This window comes from Pseudophryne corroboree, chromosome 6 (assembly GCF_028390025.1).
Source record: "Pseudophryne corroboree isolate aPseCor3 chromosome 6, aPseCor3.hap2, whole genome shotgun sequence".
Taxonomy (NCBI): Eukaryota; Metazoa; Chordata; class Amphibia; order Anura; family Myobatrachidae; genus Pseudophryne; species Pseudophryne corroboree.
Window position 1 is genome coordinate 298,354,326 of NC_086449.1, and position 21,570 is coordinate 298,375,895.

Below are 21,570 nucleotides of genomic sequence, written 5' to 3' on the forward strand. Positions count from 1 at the left end.
GAGTGATTGTGTGATCATGAGGACGGGGTGCTTACCTCAACAGTACTAGACCAATACATGTGGCTTGAATTGAATACTCGTTGTCTCTGAAAGCCTTCTTTATTGGGTATATATATATATATATATATATATATATCTGAATTCAAGCACCACGCTGTTCCCAGCTCAACAATAATAATTTATACCACAACGTGACTTTGTGTTTTAAGAAAGCACTCCAGTCCAATTAGAAGCCACTAGTGTCCTTTAGATATTGGACCACTGCTCCTCTCTAAATAAACCCAGAATCTGTCAATCAAAGCAAATAGAGAGGGCACCTCATAGCGTAAAACCAACTATTTAATTTGTATAAAAACAATCTGTAATACAGCACAGAGTAAAAATGCCCCATACCGCAATGTAACCAGTGTGGGCTGGTTACCACATGGCAAAAGAGTGTAACTTCACGGCAAGTGTCTGGAACACCGATGCAGGAAACCCAGGACTCACACCACCAGTTGCCGATCACCACCGGGGAATGCCGCGGGCCGGATCACTGGAGCAGCTGACACGGGATCTCACACACGCCGAGAGGGATGATGTCACGAAGCTCCGTTCTAATGCGTTTCGTCATAGACTTCGTCAGGGGGCTGGGCTTCGTGACGATGTTGCACATATTTCAACTAACTGACTCCCAATCAAATCATTTGGTCATTTCCAATAGAGACAGTGTTTGGAGACAATGTTTAAAAACAGTTACAGAGTGTCAGGCCACATGAGAAATGAACATTACTATTGCCTCTCATATGCATAACATATACATTTGTTTCCGAATAACCCATGTTTACAAATTATGCAGTGCAAGTATTTGATCTTATATCCATATAATTTTAACTCTATACCCTTTATTCAATGTCCTGTATCTTCTACGGACTGACACACTGTTCACAAAAGTTTATATTTCATTTATATACACATTTCAAGGGACCAAATAAAATTAATCCACGGAAACATTCTCTAGAGTCTCATCAATTCAATATACATCACCAAACTGTAAGCTGTACGTATTTGGCACTCCTCAAAGACATGTCAGCTGTATCGCTGCCGTACAATGTTGCAATAGTATCTACTTTGAGCTGCGTTTATCTAGAGATATATTCATGAAGGGATTCATTGTTGCTATATGCATGTTTTACATTAATGATATTTTGAACAGCTTTATTCTAGCGCTCACAGTTCTTATTAATGATTGATTAAATGGTGACAGGTTTTTATTCTATTTTATTCTATTATAACGTTTTGATTGCTCATTAATTATACCAGGCTATAATTCAAACATGCTTATTAAAATATGAGCTATATTAATGTTGAATCGAGGGGGTCATTTGAAAATCCCTCATTTAAGCCCCTCGGTACTAGTGCATTTAATGTTATTATCCAGAAGGTTTCTCTCTTATGCTGCTTTCACATCGCAAAACCTGCTTTTGAAACGGTTCTTTAAACGGTTCTTCAAACGGGTCTGAGCAGTTAAACCCCCTTCACATCGCATGTTGTAACCAGTATATTACCATTTCATTACCGTTTTGGTACCTTTCACACTGAACCCGTTTCACCCATACAAAACAGTGGTTGTCATTTTAAATGTTTATTTCCTGCTTCTGCCTGGTGAGATCACACATGGAGACAGCCTATCACCTTCTGGGGCTTGCAAATACCGTTTCAGACCCTTTCACACTGCACAATTAAACGGGTCTGAAACGGACCCTGCTTTTTTACCGTTTCAAAATACCGGTATTTTGTAAACGGTAAATTGAAGGTGACCCTTTCACATCGCAGCTCGAACCGTTTAGGAAGCCAGTAAAAACGGCAAATTACCGGGTACAAGCTGTGGTGTGAAAGGGGTTTTAGTTCATTCCTTTTCCCTACTTCCTCCACTCATGCTTCTTTCAGACCGCAAATGCCGGATCCTACCCGGTAAGACAAACGTGTACTTACCGGGTGGGATCCGGCATTTGCGCTCCGCTGCTGGCTTTCCGACCCGGCAATATACCGGGTCGGTTGCCATAGCAGCGGAGGGAGCAGCAGCAGCAGGGGCGGGGGTGGAGGCGGCGCCGGGAGATGAGCTCATCTCCTGCGCCGCCTCTCCCTATGCTGTGAATGGGAACCGTGTCGCATCGACACGGCTCCCATTCACACCGCACCTGACCCGGTAATCAACCCGGGTAAAACCCTTCTTTTTTACCGGGTTGAATTACCGGGTCAGGCGACCCGCTAAAGCGACCAAGGACTTTTCACATCGCACACTGACCCGGGTCGACACGGCAATATGCCGTGTCGATACCGGGTTATTTGTGCGATGTGAAAGGGGTATCAGAGGCATTTCCCTTATATCTTATTTGCTTTGGGTCACTGTTATGATGTTCTTGAAAGTGATGGGGCAAGCTGTGATTCTCAACTTTATTTTTATGTTTCGCATATGTTCTAAGATTCTGATTTTAAGTGGCTTCTTTGTTTTTCCTATATAGATGTGTCCAAAAGGACATTTTATCTGATATACAATGAAGGTGGAGTTACAATTAATGAAGCTTCTAATGCTAAACATTTTGTCCTCTTTACTGCCACTGAAGGTCTTATTTTCTTTATCTACCTGTTTGCAGGTTTTACATCTTCCACAGGCATAACAGACTTTTATGGTATTCAGCATGTTCATAGGGTTTTTATATATATATATATATATATATATATATATATTGGGATATATATATATGGGTTGGGTATCCCGGCGGGGTCCCAGTTGCTACATGGCTGGCAAGGGGAGGTTGGGAGGTGAGTGCAGTGAAGCCCCTTGAGGGCTCGCTGCGCTCGCCACGCAGCAGGCTTGGTGGCTTGCTCTGCTTGCCACGGGTTCTTTTCCCTCTCTATGGGAATAGTCCTTGTTGGTGGGAATAGTCCCTGTTGGTCAGCACGCCGAACGGCGGAATTTTCAGATGTAAACTATATTACATTATTGTATATTTATTAATTACATATGATCATTTTTAAATGAAAGTATGTTAATCATATACAAGTTTGCAAAAGTTATGTTGAGCTCTCTCTCTCTCTCTCTCTCTCTATATATATATATATATATATATATAATTATTATTATTAGCCTTTATTTATATGGCACCACAAGGGTTCCATAGCGCCCAATTACAGAGTACATATGCACATAATCAAAACAGGAAAACAGTGACTCACAGTTGAAGACAATATAGGATAAGTACAGGGTATCTTAGCATAACTACATCAGCAGATGACACTGAGATAAGTATCAAGGTGGCTGAGAACTGCAGGATTTGGGCAGATGAGGATTATTAAAATAAGAAAAGGATAAGCACATGAGGAAAGAGAGCCCTACTCGTGAGAGCTTACATTCTAAAGGGGAGGGCAGACAGGCAGGGGTGACACAGATGGGGTAGACCGAGCATGGGATAGAGGATTAGGATGAGATTTGGCTGGGTTTGGTAAAGAAGTGGGTCTTCAGAGCCCGTTTGAAGTACTGTAGAGAGGTGGAGAGTCTGAGGGGGAGAGGTAGAGAATTCCAGAAAAAGGGAGCAGCATGTGAAAAATCTTGGAGGTAGGAGTGAGAGGAAGTAATCAGAAGACAGGAGAGTCAGCATGCATTAGCAGAGCGAAGAGGACAGGTGGGAGAGTAAAGGGAGATAAGGTCAGAGATGTAAATGGGAGAGCAGTGGGTGAGTGCTTAGTAAGTGAGTGTGACAAGTTTGAATTGGATTCTGAAAGGGAAGGGAAGCCAGTGAAGGTCTTGTAAGAGAGGAGAGGTGGACGTAGTGCTTTTGGTGAGGAAGATGATCTGGGCTGCAGCATTGAGGATAGATTGGAGTGGAGAGAGGTAATTGTCAGGGAGGCCAGTTAGGAGGAGACTACAGTAATCCAGTCTGGAAATAATCAGTGAGTGGATAATGATCTTGGTGGCATCCTGGGTGAGAAAGGGTCTGATCATGGAAATGTTTTTGAGATGAAAATGACAAGTTTGTGAGAGGTGCTGAATGTGTGGTTTGAAGGAGAGGGAGGAGCCAAGGATTACGCCAAGATAGCATACTTGGGGGCTAGAGGAGATAGTCGTGCCATCAATGGATAATGAGATTGTGGGAGGTGAGGTTGTGGGGGAGGGTAGGAAGATGATCAGCTCAGTCTTGGACATGTTGAGTTTAAGAAAGCACTGGGACATTCAGGAAGAGATAGCAGAGAGACAGTTGGAGGTACGAGTGAGTAGAGCCCGGGAGAGATCAGGGGAGGACAGGTAGATTTGAGTGTCATCAGCATAGAGATGATATTGGAAGTTTAAAGAACTAATGAGTTCACCTAAAGAGGACGTATAGAGAGAGAAAAGGAGAGGACCAAGAACAGAACCTTGGGTGACACCAACAGTTAGTGGAAGTGGGGGGGGGGGTAGTGTCATGAGAGGAGACAGAGAAGGAACAATCAGAGAGGTAGGAGGACAGCAAGGAGAGGGCAGTATCATGCAGACCAAGAGAGTGAAGGATTTGCAGAAGGAGAGGGTGGTCCACAGTGTCAAAAGCAGCAGAGAGGTCAAGAAGAATAAGTAGAGAGTAGTGGCCCTTAGATTTAGCAGCATGGAGATCATTGCAGACTTTTGTGAGGGCAGTTTCAGTGGAGTGGAGAGAGCGGAAACCAGACTGGAATGGGTCAAGCAGTGAGATATGTAAATACATATATATTTCTATATATGCATATAGGCCCTCATTCCGAGTTGTTCGCTCGGTATTTTTCATCGCATCGCAGTGAAAATCCGCTTAGTACGCATGCGCAATGTTCGCACTGCGACTGCGCCAAGTAACTTTACTATGAAGAAAGTATTTTTACTCACGGCTTTTTCTTCGCTCCGGCGATCGTAATGTGATTGACAGGAAATGGGTGTTACTGGGCGGATACACGGCGTTTCAGGGGCGTGTGGCTGAAAACGCTACCGTTTCCGGAAAAAACGCAGGAGTGGCCGGGGAAACGGTGGGAGTGCCTGGGCGAACGCTGGGTGTGTTTGTGACGACAACCAGGAACGACAAGCACTGAAATGATCGCACAGGCAGAGTAAGTCTGGAGCTACTCTGAAACTGCTAACTCGTTTGTAATCGCAATATTGCGCGTACATCGGTCGCAATTTTAAGAAGCTAAGATTCACTCCCAGTAGGCGGCGGCTTAGCGTGTGTAACTCTGCTACATTCGCCTTGCGAGCGAACAACTCGGAATGAGGGCCATAGTAAGAGAGAGGTCTTTCCATAAAAAAAAGATTAAAATAGAAAAGATCTTTACATATGCATGTAATCTCTACGAAGAAATATTGCAAGGGTATCGTGATAAGGACCAGGGGGGCCCACACCACACACCCTGCACTCATTGATTATACTTACCCCTCCGGATTCCCGCTGTGGCAGACCTGCAGTGCGGACATAAATCACTTGGAAAATGGCTGCTGCGGCTATTTCCGAGTGATTTGTGCATGTGCACTGGAGATGTACCCAGGAAGAAGAATTATTTTGAACTAGTTACCAGCCCGTCTAAGTGACAAAACAACATAACAGTAATTTCAGCGCCAGTGGCTGTTGGCTGTGCACGCCCAAACGGAGCAACACTTGGATTGCTCCATCTGGCACCATCTAGTGGCTGCCAGCACACAAAACACTTGAATTCCCTCCATAGAGATGAGGAGCAACATTAAAGTACAGTAAACCAGAGTAAGGGCTGTCAAAGTGGAGCAGCAGTAGAATAACCTTTTGTGAGGATGATTAGAATCACACCTGCATTCAAAACAGATTGCAGGGATGAATGCGTGTTTAGGGGAAGACCATTGAGGAGACTATTGCAGTCATCAGTGTGGAAGATAATAAATGCACCTTAGAAAGAGTCGCTCCAACAACTCCCCACCGGGTCGCGACAACGCTTACCCACGTGTACAGTGCTGTTTCAGTGGGCGTCTGTGTAGGCTATGCTAGAAAGTCTAGCAGACATTACCAGGCTGTGGCCAGAGCACGGGGAGAAGGTAAGCATCAGTTCTGCTTAGAAGAGGAACACGGACACAGCCACACTGTTTTGGGAGGAGACTACCAAACAGTGACTGACGTGGCTGCCACCTAGGGTGCACCAGTGCTAGGCCCTAGGGATCATAGGCTCCAAGAGTAGTATGAGGCCGCGATCCCTAGGGTTGATGTCAGCAGTGGGGAGTCAGACGCTCCCTTGGTCGTCCCTCCCCCCGGTTCATGACCAGTTTCCTCCGAGTTTGAACTGAGTTCCCGCTTCCATCTGAGACGCTGTGTATCGAAAAAGGAGCCAGTCACAGCACAGTCGGCTGTGTGACTGGTCCATCAGTAATCACTTGGGCATCTGTGTTCACTGTAGGTTCACGGGGTGAGTGTGTACACTAATAGCATCTGGATCCACTCAGCGTTCGCTAATGTATTGATCGATCCTGGAATTGGGGTGAAGTCTCCCTGTATCCCACTCTCCTGAGCCAGGTAATACAGCACTGAATCTCTATCTATCTTGTGAGTATGAATAGTTAGATAAGTGCTTCATGCATATGAGTCTGTAAACTATTGCTGCTGTTTTCTTTCGCTGTGCGACTGAATACAGTTAATATTACTATGTCAGGTAATGCATTAATATGTTTCTCCTACATACTTGGAATGTATTTGTAGTTGATTATGTGCTTATATTTCTTATTATGCTATGAATAACCTGTGACTGATTGCTAGTGTGATTGCTGACTTTACTACAATTCTGTCAGTTTTTCTGTATATTAAACATAGAAACATAGAATTTGACGACAGGTAAGATCCACTTGGCCCATCTAGTCTGCCCTTTTTTTTTATCCTTTAGGTAATCTCAACCCTTTTCGAACCTTAATTCTTTGTAAGAATATTCATATGCCTATCCCAAGCGTGTTTAAATTGCTCTACAGTCTTAGCCTCTACCACCTCTGATGGGAAGCTATTCCACTTATCCACTACCCTTTCTGTGAAGTAATTTTTCCTTAAATTTCCCCTGAACCTGTCTCCCTCCAGTTTCAGTGCATGTCCTCGAGTTCTAATACATCTCTTCCTTTGAAGAATGTTTCCCTCCTGAACTTTGTTAAAACCTTTGGTATATTTGAAAGTTTCTATCATATCCCTCCTTTCTCTTCTCTCCTCCAAACTATACATGTTAAGATCTTTTAGCCTTTCCGGGTAAGTTTTGTGATGTAGGCCATGCACCATTTTAGTTGCTCTTCTTTGTACACTCTCTAATACATTTATATCCTTCTGGAGATATGGTCTCCAGAACTGGACACAGTATTCCAGATGAGGCCGTACCAATGACTCATACAGTGGCATTACTACTTGTTTTTTCCTGCTACTGATTCCTCTCCCTATACATTGCTTTCCTGCCTTTAAGTCACTTGAAATAGTGACTCCTAAATCCCTTTCCTCCTCAGTAGTTTCCATTATAGTACCCTTGATACTATATTTAGCCTTTGGGTTTTTGAGACCCAAGTGCATGATTTTGCATTTTTTAACATTAAACTGTAGTTGCCACGTTCTGATCCTCAATGCTGGTGCAAAGCTGGGTAGGTAGGGTCAGATTGTGTGCCACTTTAATAAAATTTAAAGTGATTGCAGTCACAAATCGTGTAGTAACACTGTAAAGGTGTGTGACTTATTTATCATGACTAAGAGCGGCAAGGGTGAGGAAAATACACTTTCCACAGCAGAGCCAACACTCATTTCATGTTGTCTTTTAAATCTGGGTTAACCTCTCAGGTTCTGGTTCAAAATGGATTGTGTGCAAATTGTTTAGCTTTCACAGAAGCCTTTTAAATAATCTAAGGAAGGCACAGGTTCACGTTGAACCTCCAGGAGCTACTTTTGCACAAACATTATCCAGTATAAGCTGAGCAGATAATGCCAGCTCCTATACCAGGGACAGGTTACCCAGTTAACCCTTACATGCAATCTTCCTCCTGGGGTTTATCTCATTCAGCAGGGGAAGCGGCAGCCACTCAACAAAGACAGACTGAAAGGCAGCGGGTAAGTAAATCACATAGAGACAACATCTTCACAGTCTACACGTTTCAGATGAGGACTCATCAGATAATGAGGACCCATCATACTCCGTGTCTGCATACGAAGACAAGGAGGGAGTACTTAGCTCGGTAGACATACCTGAGCTGATTAGAGCAATGAAAGCCATTCTTTCCTTAGAGGAGGCGGAAGAGCCTGTGTTAAAATACCAAGGCACCTGTGTTAAATGTCCAAAAACAGCTAGGACAGAGTTTCATGGGTCAGAACAGCTGGCGGAAAATATGCAAGAGGCTTGGGTTCTGCCCAGTAAGAACTTAGAAATTCCAGGAAAATGGAATGTCGATTATCCTCTTCCGGCTGGGGACGGTTTAAAAAAGGGAGGTGGCTCCCAAAGAAGATATGCATGTCATCGACTGTTGCAAAAATCTACATTACTTCTCCCATCAACATCCTTAAATGATGTCACAGATAGGAGAATTGAAGGTTTTCTTAAAACCATATTTCCCTGTCTAGGGCAATCATAAGACCAGCCATGGCTTAAGCCTGATTTGTGAAAGCAGTGGCAGCCTCGGCTGATGCATTGGAGGAGGATCTTCAATAGAATCTAGAGATAAAAAAATCCCATATGCATAAAACAAACAGGCAGCGACTTATAGTGGCCTTAGTTATGGGTACAAGTTTCTCTCAGGCATCGCAGTGTGGGTTGGCCACATACATGGAAGCTGACTCAGAATCTAGGAAGGTTCTGGAGTCTTAGCCTTTTTTACTGTAAATATTCTTTTATGAAAAGAATTAGACAGTATTCTGGAGACAGAAGCAGACTCCAAGAAAGTGAAATTTCCTTCCTCACAAAAAGGGGTGATGGCAAACACTTCCAATCCAACAAGTCTGGTAAGACTAAAAAAGCATTGGACTACCAGAGGACCGGCTCCAAATCAGAAGAGGTGTGGGCCTCCACCTGGGGAACCCCCAAATGGGAGGCCAACTTTTTCAGTTGCACAGATTTGGTAGCAGTCTGCCACAGATGTCTGGGTGCAAGAAGTGGTAGTTCACGGTTATGCATTTGCTTTAAGAAACACCCTCCTCAAAGGTTTTGAACCAGCCCATCTTCAATGGAAATGAAGGCTAGGATTTTGTAAGAGGCAGTTCAGCAGTTGCTTCAGTCAGGAGTGATAATACAGTTCCTCCTGCACAATGAGGACAGGGTTTATTACAGCCTGGTTCTAGTCCAGAAGCAAATGGGTTGTCCCGGCCCATACTCAGTCTGGGTGCCTCTGGTTCATATGGAGACTTAATGTTCCATTATTTGCCCATGAAGCTGGAGGTTTTTATGGTATTCCTGGATATCCAGGATGCTTACCTACATGTGCTTATAGCACTGTCCCATCAGTGCTATCCTAAGTTGCTATCCTCCAGCAGCATTTTTCGGTTCAGGTCCTAACATTTGAATTGGCTACAGCTCCCGCAGTATTCACCAAAAATGATGGTGGTAATGGCATCTTATAACCGTAGCAGGGGATAAGAAGTTTCCATACCTCAACGATTTATTAATCCTGGGACAATCTCAGGAATGGCTTCAGTGTCATCTGCAACAGACAATAGCTTGTTGACAGGGACACAATGGCTCATAACTTGGGCAAAGTCATCTTTGGTTCCATCACTACAGATGACTCACTTGGGGGCTGTGCTGGAATTGGGTATCAGAGAGTAATTTTACTTCTGAACAAAATATGCAAAATTCATTTAAAGATTCAGGAGTTGCTACACAGTCAAACAGTATCCATTTATGCAGCAATGTGTGTGATGGGATTGATGGTGTAGACAGTTGACTTGATGGAGTATGCTCAGTTCCTCTCGATACATCTGCAACATCTGATCTTTCCATGGAATGGCTTTCATCAGACAATAAAAGTACAGAATATGGTCTTCCTCTGGAATAGCCTGGTGACTACAGACATCATATTTGGACAAAGGGAGACTCCTTTGGATATCAGATTAGGAAACTCTAACAATGGATGCCAGCCTTCAGGGCTGGGGAGCAGTATCAGGAAGGAATTGTTTCCAGGGGTGGTGGACCAAGGAAGAAAGTTGCCTGCCAATAAATATATTTGAACTATATATGGCAATTATTCAGGCAAAGAATATACTTAAGGGGAAGGATACTTCATTATCCATCCTTGTCGGCAGTATTCATTCTGGGAGTCCTAAACTGGGACTTTCTCAGTAAATAGTAGTGATGTGCACCTGAAATTTTTCGGGTTTTGTGTTTTGGTTTTGGGTTCGGTTCCGCTGCCGTGTTTTGGGTTCGAACGCGTTTTGGCAAAACTTCACCGAAATTTTTTTGTCGGATTCGGGTGTGTTTTGGATTCGGGTGTTTTTTCAAAAAACCCTAAAAAACAGCTTAAATCATAGAATTTGGGGGTAATTTTGATCCCATAGTATTATTAACCTCAATAACCATAATTTCCACTCATTTTCAGTCTATTCTGAACACCTCACACCTCACAATATTATTTTTAGTCCTAAAATTTGCACCGAGGTAGCTGTGTGACTAAGCTAAGCGACCCAAGTGGCCGACACAAACACCTGGCCCATCTAGGAGTGGCATTGCAGTGTGACGCAGGATGGCCCTTCAAAAAAATACTCCCCAAACAGCACATGACGCAAAGAAAAAAAGAGGCGCAATGAGGTAGCTGTGTGACTAAGATAAGCGACCCAAGTGGCCGACACAAACACCTGGCCCATCTAGGAGTGGCACTGCAGTGTCAAGCAGGATGGCCCTTCAAAAAAATACTCCCCAAACAGCACATGACGCAAAGAAAAAAAGAGGCGCAATGAGGTAGCTGTGTGACTAAGATAAGCGACCCAAGTGGCCGACACAAACACCTGGCCCATCTAGGAGTGGCACTGCAGTGTCAGACAGGATGGCACTTGAAAAAAATACTCCCCAAACAGCACATGACGCAAAGAAAAAAAGAGGCGCAATGAGGTAGCTGTGTGACTAAGATAAGCGACCCAAGTGGCCGACACAAACACCTGGCCCATCTAGGAGTGGCACTGCAGTGTCACGCAGGATGGCCCTTCAAAAAAATACTCCCCAAACAGCACATGACGCAAAGAAAAAAAGAGGCGCAATGAGGTAGCTGTGTGACTAAGATAAGCGACCCAAGTGGCCGACACAAACACCTGGCCCATCTAGGAGTGGCACTGCAGTGTCAAGCAGGATGGCCCTTCAAAAAAATACTCCCCAAACAGCACATGACGCAAAGAAAAATGTAAGAAAAAAGAGGTGCAAGATGGAATTGTCCTTGGGCCCTCCCACCCACCCTTATGTTGTATAAACAGGACATGCACACTTTAACGAACCCATCATTTCAGCGACAGGGTCTGCCACACGACTGTGACTGAAATGACTGGTTGGTTTGGGCCCCCACCAAAAAAGAAGCAATCAATCTCTCCTTGCACAAACTGGCTCTACAGAGGCAAGATGTCCACCTCATCATCATCGTCCGATTCATCACCCCTTTCACTGTGTACATCCAGGGCCGGTTCAAGGGCGCAGAGCGCCCCGGGCAGGAAAGGGGAGTGGCCTAATACAGGGTGCGTGGTGAGTCACGCCCCCTGTACATTGAAAGCGCCGCTTGAATGCTGAGCGGTGCGCGATGACGTCATCGCGCACCGCACAGCAAAAGGTCCTCTCCACGAAGAGAAACTAGACGCTATGCGTCTAGTTCCCTTCGTGGAGAGGACCTTTGCTGTGCGGTGCGCGATGACGTCATCGCGCACCGCTCAGCAGTTACTCTCCACGAAGGGAAACTAGACGCATAGCGTCTAGTTCCCTTCACAGGAGGCGCCGAGGACGGGGACGGCAGCGGGCAGCGGAGGCGGACGGGGGACACAGCGGGCAGCAGTGGCGGATCTTGCCATGGTGCGGCGCCCTCCGGATGGCGCCAGCGCCCTCCGGAAGGCGGCGCCCCGGGCAAAAGTCCTGCTTGCCCGTGGCAAGAACCGCCACTGTGTACATCCCCCTTCTCACAGATTATTAATTCGTCCCCACTGGAATCCACCATCTCAGGTCCCTGTGTACTTTCTGGAGGCAATTGCTGCTGGTGAATGTCTCCACGGAGGAATTGATTATAATTCATTTTAATGAACATCATCTTCTCCACATTTTCTGGAAGTAACCTCGTACGCCGATTGCTGACAAGGTGAGTGGCGGCACTAAACACTCTTTCGGAGTACACACTGGAGGGAGGGCAACTTAGGTAGAATAAAGCCAGTTTGTGCAAGGGCCTCCAAATTGCCTCTTTTTCCTGCCAGTATACGTACGGACTGTCTGACGTGCCTACTTGGATGCGGTCACTCATATAATCCTCCACCATTCTTTCAATGGTGAGAGAATCATATGCAGTGACAGTAGACGACATGTCAGTAATCGTTGGCAGGTCCTTCAGTCCGGACCAGATGTCAGCACTCGCTCCAGACTGCCCTGCATCACCGCCAGCGGGTGGGCTCGGAATTCGTAGCCTTTTCCTCGCACCCCCAGTTGCGGGAGAATGTGAAGGAGGAGATGTTGACGGGTCACGTTCCGCTTGACTTGACAATTTTCTCACCAGCAGGTCTTTGAACCTCTGCAGACTTGTGTCTGCCGGAAAGAGAGATACAACGTAGGTTTTAAATCTAGGATCGAGCACGGTGGCCAAAATGTAGTGCTCTGATTTCAACAGATTGACCACCCGTGAATCCTGGTTAAGCGAATGAAGGGCTCCATCCACAAGTCCCACATGCCTAGCGGAATCGCTCTGTTTTAGCTCCTCCTTCAATGTCTCCAGCTTCTTCTGCAAAAGCCTGATGAGGGGAATGACCTGACTCAGGCTGGCAGTGTCTGAACTGACTTCACGTGTGGCAAGTTCAAAAGGTTGCAGAACCTTGCACAACGTTGAAATCATTCTCCACTGCGCTTGAGTCAGGTGCATTCCACCTCCTTTGCCAATATCGTGGCCAGATGTATAGGCTTGAATGGCCTTTTGCTGCTCCTCCATCCTCTGTAGCATATAGAGGGTTGAATTCCACCTCGTTACCACCTCTTGCTTCAGATGATGGCAGGGCAGGTTCAGGTGTTTTTGGTGGTGCTCCAGTCTTCTGTACGCGGTGCCTGTACGCCGAAAGTGGCCCGCAATTCTTCTGGCCACCGACAGCATCTCTTGCACGCCCCTGTCGTTTTTTAAATAATTCTGCACCACCAAATTCAAGGTATGTGCAAAACATGGGACGTGCTGGAATTTGCCCAGATGTAATGCACGCACAATATTGCTGGCATTGTCCGATGCCACAAATCCCCAGGAGAGTCCAATTGGGGTAAGCCATTCTGCGATGATCTTCCTCAGTTGCCGTAAGAGGTTTTCAGCTGTGTGCGTATTCTGGAAAGCGGTGATACAAAGCGTAGCCTGCCTAGGAACAAGTTGGCGTTTGCGAGATGCTGCTACTGGTGCCGCCGCTGCTGTTCTTGCAGCGGGAGGCAATACATCTACCCAGTGGGCTGTCACAGTCATGTAGTCCTGAGTCTGCCCTGCTCCACTTGTCCACATGTCCGTGGTTAAGTGGACATTGGGTACAACTGCATTTTTTATGACACTGGTGACTCTTTTTCTGAGGTCTGTGTACATTTTCGGTATCGCCTGCCTAGAGAAATGGAACCTAGATGGTGTTTGGTACCAGGGACACAGTACCTCAATCAAGTCTCTAGTTGGCTCTGAATTAACGATGGATACCGGAACCACGTTTCTCACTGCCCAGGCTGCCAAGGCCTCAGTTATCCGCTTTGCAGCAGGATGACTGCTGTGATATTTCATCTTCCTCGCAAAGGACTGTTGGACAGTCAATTGCTTACTGGAAGTAGTACAAGTGGTCTTCCGACTTCCCCTCTGGGATGACGATCGACTCCCAGCAGCAACAACAGCAGCGCCAGCAGCAGTAGGCGTTACACTCAAGGATGCATCGGAGGAATCCCAGGCAGGAGAGGACTCGTCAGACTTGCCAGTGACATGGTCTTCAGGACTATTGGCTTTCCTGGGTAAGGAGGAAATTGACACGGAGGGAGTTGGTGGTGTGGTTTGCAGGAGCTTGGTTACAAGAGGAAGGGATTTAGTGGTCAGTGGACTGCTTCCGCTGTCACCCAAAGTTTTTGAACTTGTCACTGACATGATGAATGCGCTGCAGGTGACGTATAAGGGAGGATGTTCCGAGGTGGTTAACGTCCTTACCCCTACTTATTACAGCTTGACAAAGGCAACACACGGCTTGACACCTGTTGTCCGCATTTGTGTTGAAATAATTCCACACCGAAGAGCTGATTTTTTTTGTATTTTGACCAGGCATGTCAATGGCCATATTCGTCCCACGGACAACAGGTGTCTCCCCGGGTGCCTGACTTAAACAAACCACCTCACCATCAGAATCCTCCTTGTCAATTTCCTCCCCAGCGCCAGCAACACCCATATCCTCATCCTGGTGTACTTCAACAGTGACATCTTCAATTTGACTATCAGGAACTGGACTGCGGGTGCTCCTTCCAGCACTTGCAGGGAGCGTGCAAATGGTGGAAGGTGCAAGCTCTTCCCGTCCAGTGTTGGGAAGGTCAGGCATCGCAACCGACACAATTGGACTCTCCTTGGGGATTTGTGATTCCAAAGAACGCACAGTTCTTTGCTGTGCTTTTGCCAGTTTAAGTCTTTTTTTTTTTTCTAGCGAGAGGATGAGTGCTTCCATCCTCATGTGAAGCTGAACCACTAGCCATTAACATAGGCCAGGGCCTCAGCCGTTCCTTGCCACTCCGTGTCGTAAATGGCATATTGGCAAGTTTACGCTTCTCCTCAGACGCTTTTAATTTTGATTTTTGGGTCATTTTTTTACTGATCTTTTGCATTTTGGATTTTACATGCTCTGTACTATGACATTGGGCATCGGCCTTGGCAGACGACGTTGATGGCATTTCATCGTCTTGGCCATGACTAGTGGCAGCAGCTTCAGAATGAGGTGGAAGTGGATCTTGATCTTTCCCTATTTTTTTAACCTCCACATTTTTGTTCTCCATATTTTAATGCGCACAACTAAAAGGCACCACAGGTATACAATGTAGATGGATGGATAGTATACTTTATGTATGACGACGAGTGACTGAAGACACAGAGGTAGGTACAGCAGTGGCCTACCGTACTGCTATATACAGTATAATGGACCTGGTGGACACTGTCAGCAGACTGCGTTTATAGTATAAAGAAAAAAAGACGGGGGGCGTGGTCTGGCTGCTGATGGAGGCAGTCGCATATTGAGTGAGCTCCTGAGACCCGGAGCTTTTCCCTCTTTATAGACCCCTTCTCTGGACTCCTTTGTGCCCTCAGCGGCTCCCCTGTTCCTCCTGTTCCCCCCTGCAGTGCCCCTGTTAGTGCTGCGGAGTCGGGGAGTGGTTTTAACCGCTCCTGCAGATTGCGGCCTACGGGGCTCCCATAAGCCGGGGCCTCGATTTCTTCTCCAGCCCGGAAGCAGCTCCAGTATCACCCGGAACGGGCTGAGAACGTCTACCGGACCTCTATCTACTGCATTGCCGCCAGCCGCGGCTGAGAGATATTCCCCGCTGACTGCTTACCGCTGCCTACCTTCACTGCTGCTCGAGTGCCCCTGACATCGCTGTGCGGGACGGGGCGGAAAGACGCCCGGCGGCCATCTCTGCTGCACGGCTGCTCCCTGCTTTCTCTCCCCTGCTGGGCCCCGGAAGTGAGCGCTCACCTCAGGATTTGTGGTTAGTGGGGCTCAGGTGGGGGGAGGAGAGTGGGGTGATAGAGGGGCTGTGTGCTGCACGGAGTCCTATATTGGAGGAATAGCAGTGACCTCTCTGCTGCCCACACACTGTCTCCAACCCTGGTGCAGTACCCATATGAACCAGTTGGCTCCCTGCTGCTATCAGAGCCATAATAGAATTGTTGCTGTTGCTGATCATAGCAAGAGGGCCACGGAGCCTGGGGAGTGGTGTTGCAGCCATGTACTCTCTGGCGCACGGCGTCCAGTATCCACTCCCAGATCAGCTATATAGCTTCATAACTATGTGTCTGCCTGCCTGATGCCACCCTAAGACCACGTGGGGGCTTTTGTACGGCGACGATCCACATGTTCCTATATTGCAGAGGTTCTGTGAAAGTGTAATGCTGCACTGTCTTATTTGAAGACCGATCTCATGGTGAGAGGGATAAAGAAAAAAAAGGCCAAGACCAAGCCGGACGCGATCTCATCCCCTACGAACCGGCATTCGTCGGATTTACGTCAGTTCTTAACTACTCCGACCTCCATACCCGCTGCTTCTTCTACTGTCCCGGCATCCCCGAATCTGCATGGTCTGGTAGACGACATGACGTCCCCTGGGACTTTGCAGCCTCCGCAGGCCCCCACTTTGCCTGCGGAGATAAGCGAGATCTTATCTCATGTAAAATCACTCCCCACGAAGCAAGATTTTTCGGCCTTGGAGACTCGCCTGCTTTCCACCATCACTCGGGAAGTAACAGCGCTGCGACAAGACATGTCTCAAATTGCGACCCGTGTTGATGTTCTGGAACGCCATGAGTCGTCTAGCTTGGATTCTTTGACTAAATTTCGGGAGGTGCTATCTCATCAAAGGGACGATATCTCTTTTCTAAAATCACGTATTGAGGATATGGATAATCGCGGCCGGCGAAATAATATCAGAGTCAGGGGCTTATCTGAGAGTGTTCAACAGGCTGACCTGACAGCCGCCTTATCAACGATATTTGGAGAACTTATTGACCTGGATCCGAACAAGGACATTATATTTGATAGAGCTCACCGAGCTCTACGTCCTCGCTGCTTACCCTCTGACCGACCACGAGACGTGATTTGCAGGCTCCATTATTATGTCCAAAAAGAGGAAATAATGAGGTCGGCCCGTCAGCTGGACAGCATTGACTTTTTCAAGGGGACAAGATCCAGATATTTCCTGACCTTGCCTGGTCGACCTTACAACAACGTAGAGCCTTGAAACCTCTTACTGACTCTCTCAGGAAACTCGAGCTGAAATACAGATGGGGCTTCCCTTTCTCCCTCCAGGTTTCTCATGGTGGTAAAGTCGCGAGTCTCTCTAGACCTTCAGATTTACAGGCCTTCTTCACGATCTTGGGAATTCCTCCGGTTCCGTTACCAGATTGGGACGCTTTTCACCACCTACCGGACTTACCTGTTGTTCTCCCTCCAGACGACGCGTGGCAGCAAGTTCGTTCCCCACGGACGCGGGGAGCCACTCCTGGTCCACGTTCTTCAGAGCCTCCCTGAATGAGAAGTCTCGTCCCGAGCGGACGTAAATTTACTTGCTACCCATGTTATACATTGAGTTTTTTCTCTTAAATAGTGCTATGTGCTGCTCACACGTGAGATCGGTTCTTGTAACTTAGTAACAGTATACAGTTGTTATGGTTTCATAGATAAGTGATGAGGTATCGTCGACATGTTATTTTGGTTTATTTTCATGCTGTATTCATTATCTTGGTGACGATACTTGCATACACAATTGATCTGCCTGCATGAAACCTGGTTTGATAGCTTAAGGATTATATGTACACTTTTATATATAAGCTTTTATATTTTTATTTTTGTTTCACCTGGTCCTTTGAGCACACCTCGGTAATACCATATATTTGTTTAGATTCTATCTTGTGGATGGTCGCTGTCCTGGGCCCCCCGTAGGACCCCCACTATGCTGCATCCCCTGTTTCTTTGGACTGGGAGTCGGCAGGATTCCGCTCCTGTCCTTTTTGCAGCAGTCCTTTTTGTAGTATTATCATCTCTGTTTAATGTCAAAGTATTTACGGTGTGGTTTCCCACGCTGCATCTTTTTTTCTTTTTTTTTTCTCTCTCTTCTTTTCTCTGCTTTCCCTTTTTTCCTATTCCCCTCCCTTGCTGCTCTTCCTTCACCTCCCCCAGTGTCTGCCGTAGGGAAGGCTATTGTGAAGCAATTAGGTCCGCCTGATAATGGGGGTGAATGATCTACATGTAACTACCCTTAACGTCAAAGGGTTGAATGTTCCTGAGAAACGGTCTAAACTTCTTAAATGGCTTAGAGATGAGAAAGTTGACGTTGCTTTTATTCAGGAAACACATTTCAAGATGGGACACGTCCCGTCCCTAAAATGTCACTATTATCCTCATGTTTTCCTGTCTAATAACTCTGCTGGTAAGACATTGGGCGTGGCTATATTACTGGCTTGCCACCTGCCTGTCCTTAATGTTGCCTCCCATAGAATAGCTGAGGGTAGGGGGTTGCTGGTGAAATGCGACATACACGGTCAACGTTTTTCTTTCTTGAACATATACGCTCCCAACGCTAAACAACCTTGCTTTATATCCTCAGTTCTAGATAATGTGGAACCTCTCTTGGAGGGGGTGGTGGTGATGGGAGGTGATCTAAATTGGACCCTAGATCCCCGCCAGGACATTTTTAAAAAGATCTCCTGCAGGCCGGAGAGGGAGCATAGGGGAATGAGGCGCGCCCTGCTCGACCACCAGCTGATTGACACATGGAGACTGACACATCCTACTGAGATAGATTACTCCTTTTTCTCACACCCTCATCAGACATACTCCAGAATTGATTACTTGTTTCTGAGCCACCGGCACTTACACCTCCTTTCTGATGCCTCTATAGGACAGATTGTGTGGTCAGATCATGCCCCAGTTAATCTCACTTTACGCTTGCCTCCCAGCGCACATCGCCAATGGTCCTGGCGTTTTAATGACACTTTTTTGCAGGACACAGACTGTAGGTCTCGAATTGACAACGCTATAGATTCTTATATTTGTACCAATGACTTGGATGACATTTCCAAAGTCTCAGTCTGGGAAGCTCACAAGTGTGTCATTAGGGGGGTTTGTGTCCAGATAGGATCCTTCCGCAAAAAGCAGAGGGAGAAACTTCGGGTGATTTATTGTCTAAAATACAATCTCTCGAGCTTCTACACAAAAAATCTTAAACCCCACAACATTATGCCGATCTCGAAGCTGCTAGGGCAGATCTGAATAAGTTACTCTCTGATAGAGTCAAGTTTTCTTATCGGAAGTGCCGTAGCAGATACTATCAATGGGGCAACAAACCTGGGAAATTACTAGCCAAAGCCCTTAGAGAGCAACGTGCTCTTACTTTTATTCACACAATTAAAAATAGCCACGGTCAATCCCAACACGAGACACCCCACATCGCTAGGGCCTTTAGGGCATATTATTCCACTCTGTATAACCTCTCTGGTCCGACCGGAAGAATTGACAAGTTGTCCCATCAAACAGCCATAGCTGACTATTTACACCCCACATCGCTAGGGCCTTTAGGGCATATTATTCCACTCTGTATAACCTCTCTGGTCCGACCGGAAGAATTGACAAGTTGTCCCATCAAACAGCCATAGCTGACTATTTACGGGCCTTAGACTTCCCCACGCTATCCACACAAGAGGTAGAAGATCTAGATGCCCTGTTTTCTACTGAGGAGGTTAAGAAAGCTATTGAATCCTCTCCCAACGGCAAGAGTCCCGGCCCTGATGGATATACCATTGCCTATTATAAAGCTTTTAAAGAGAAATTAGTCCCTATACTCACGAGAGCCTTTAATACCATATCAAAACAATCGCCTTTCTCCCCACAATCTCTCGAAACCCATATTGCAGTTCTACCCAAGGAGGGTAAAGACCCCAGTCTTTGCTCCAGTTACCGGCCAATCTCACTGTTAAATATAGACATAAAACTTTTTGCCAAACTGATTGCAAACCGTCTTAAACTATTATTACCTGGTCTGATACATGGAGATCAAGCTGGATTTGTTTTAGGCCGAGAAGCTAGGGATAATACCTCTAAAGTGCTCAACATGATTCACTATGCCGGCCAGCTTTCATCCCCATCAATCATACTGTCGACCGATGCTGAAAAAGCATTTGACAGAGTGGACTGGGACTTTTTGGCTGTCATACTGAAGCATCTGGGACTCGGTAACGCCTGTCTTCACAGAATCCTATCTCTTTATACTTCCCCGTCCGCCAAAATTAGGATTAATGGCTCCCTTTCTGATTCTTTTCCAATTTCCAATGGCACGCGACAGGGCTGTCCACTATCCCCATTGCTCTTTGTCCTTTGCATGGAAACATTAGCTCGAAGCATTAAGGCTAACCCGAGTATCTCGGGTCTGTTGGTAAAAGGGACTGAATACAAACTGGCTTTATATGCCGACGATTTACTCGCTATAATCTCAAAACCGGTCACTTCTTTGCCAAACTTGATGGTAGAATTTGAGAAGTTTGGAGCCCTCTCTAACTTCAAAATAAATTATTCAAAATCTATTGCCATGAATTTAACTACTCCTCCTGATACAGTAGAGGGCCTGAAACATGCCTTCCCTTTTACCTGGCATGATCACAAATTAAAATATTTGGGGGTGTTACTGACCAACGATTTATCCAAATTATTCTCCCTAAATTTTATCCCCTTATTGGCTAGGCTTCGCCTAGACTTCCAGAAATGGAAGAAACTAAGACTGTCTTGGTTCGGCAGGATTAACGTTGTCAAAATGAACGCCCTCCCTAGGATACTATTCTTTCTCCAGACCCTTCCGATACACATCCCCCTGCTTTGGCTCCGAGATGTCCAGAATCTTATTCGCGCGTTTGTATGGGGTTGTAAGACACCCAGGTCTAAACACGACATTTTATTTAGGAGAAAACATCAAGGGGGGCAACAACTCCCACATATTCCTAACTACTACCACGCAGTACATTTGAATATGATTTTGGAATGGACGCGTGCTAAAGACCGCAAACAATGGGTCCTACTAGAGGAGGGCTGTCTCCCACATTATATTGAAATTGCACCTTGGCTTCCTACCCTCCCGAAGGTTACACACCCCACGGTCTCCCCCACGCTTAAATTATGGGCCACGCTGAGATCCCAGAGCCATATATCCTCCAAATGGTCCCCCCTAACCTCCCTTCTTCATAATTCCGAATTTGCTCCAGGTCTTCACGGGACAGCTTTCGCTCCATGGGCGGAAGCCGGGATTTTTAGAGTTGGTCAGCTGGTGAACTCGGGTAGGGTGCGCTCCTTTTCAGATGTTCAGTCCTCTTGGAACCTACATAGTGCTGAGTTTTGGAGGTTCCTGCAGGTTCATCATTTCATATCATCTTCTAAGAACCTCTCTGACATAGCTAGGGATCTCACCGGGTTTGAAAGACTATGCACCTCTCCCAGTTCTCCCACACATACTATCTCACAAATCTATGCGCTTATCATGGAAAACTTTTTCCCGCAGCCTCCTACCTTTCTGGCTTCCTGGGAGAGGCAACTGTCAGGGCTACCTACGCAGATTAATTGGGATTCCGTATTTAAGAACGCCCAGGCGAGTTCTCTATGCTTATCGACATTGGAGACCCTCTATAAACTTATATATAGGTGGTATAGGACTCCTCTTGTTCTC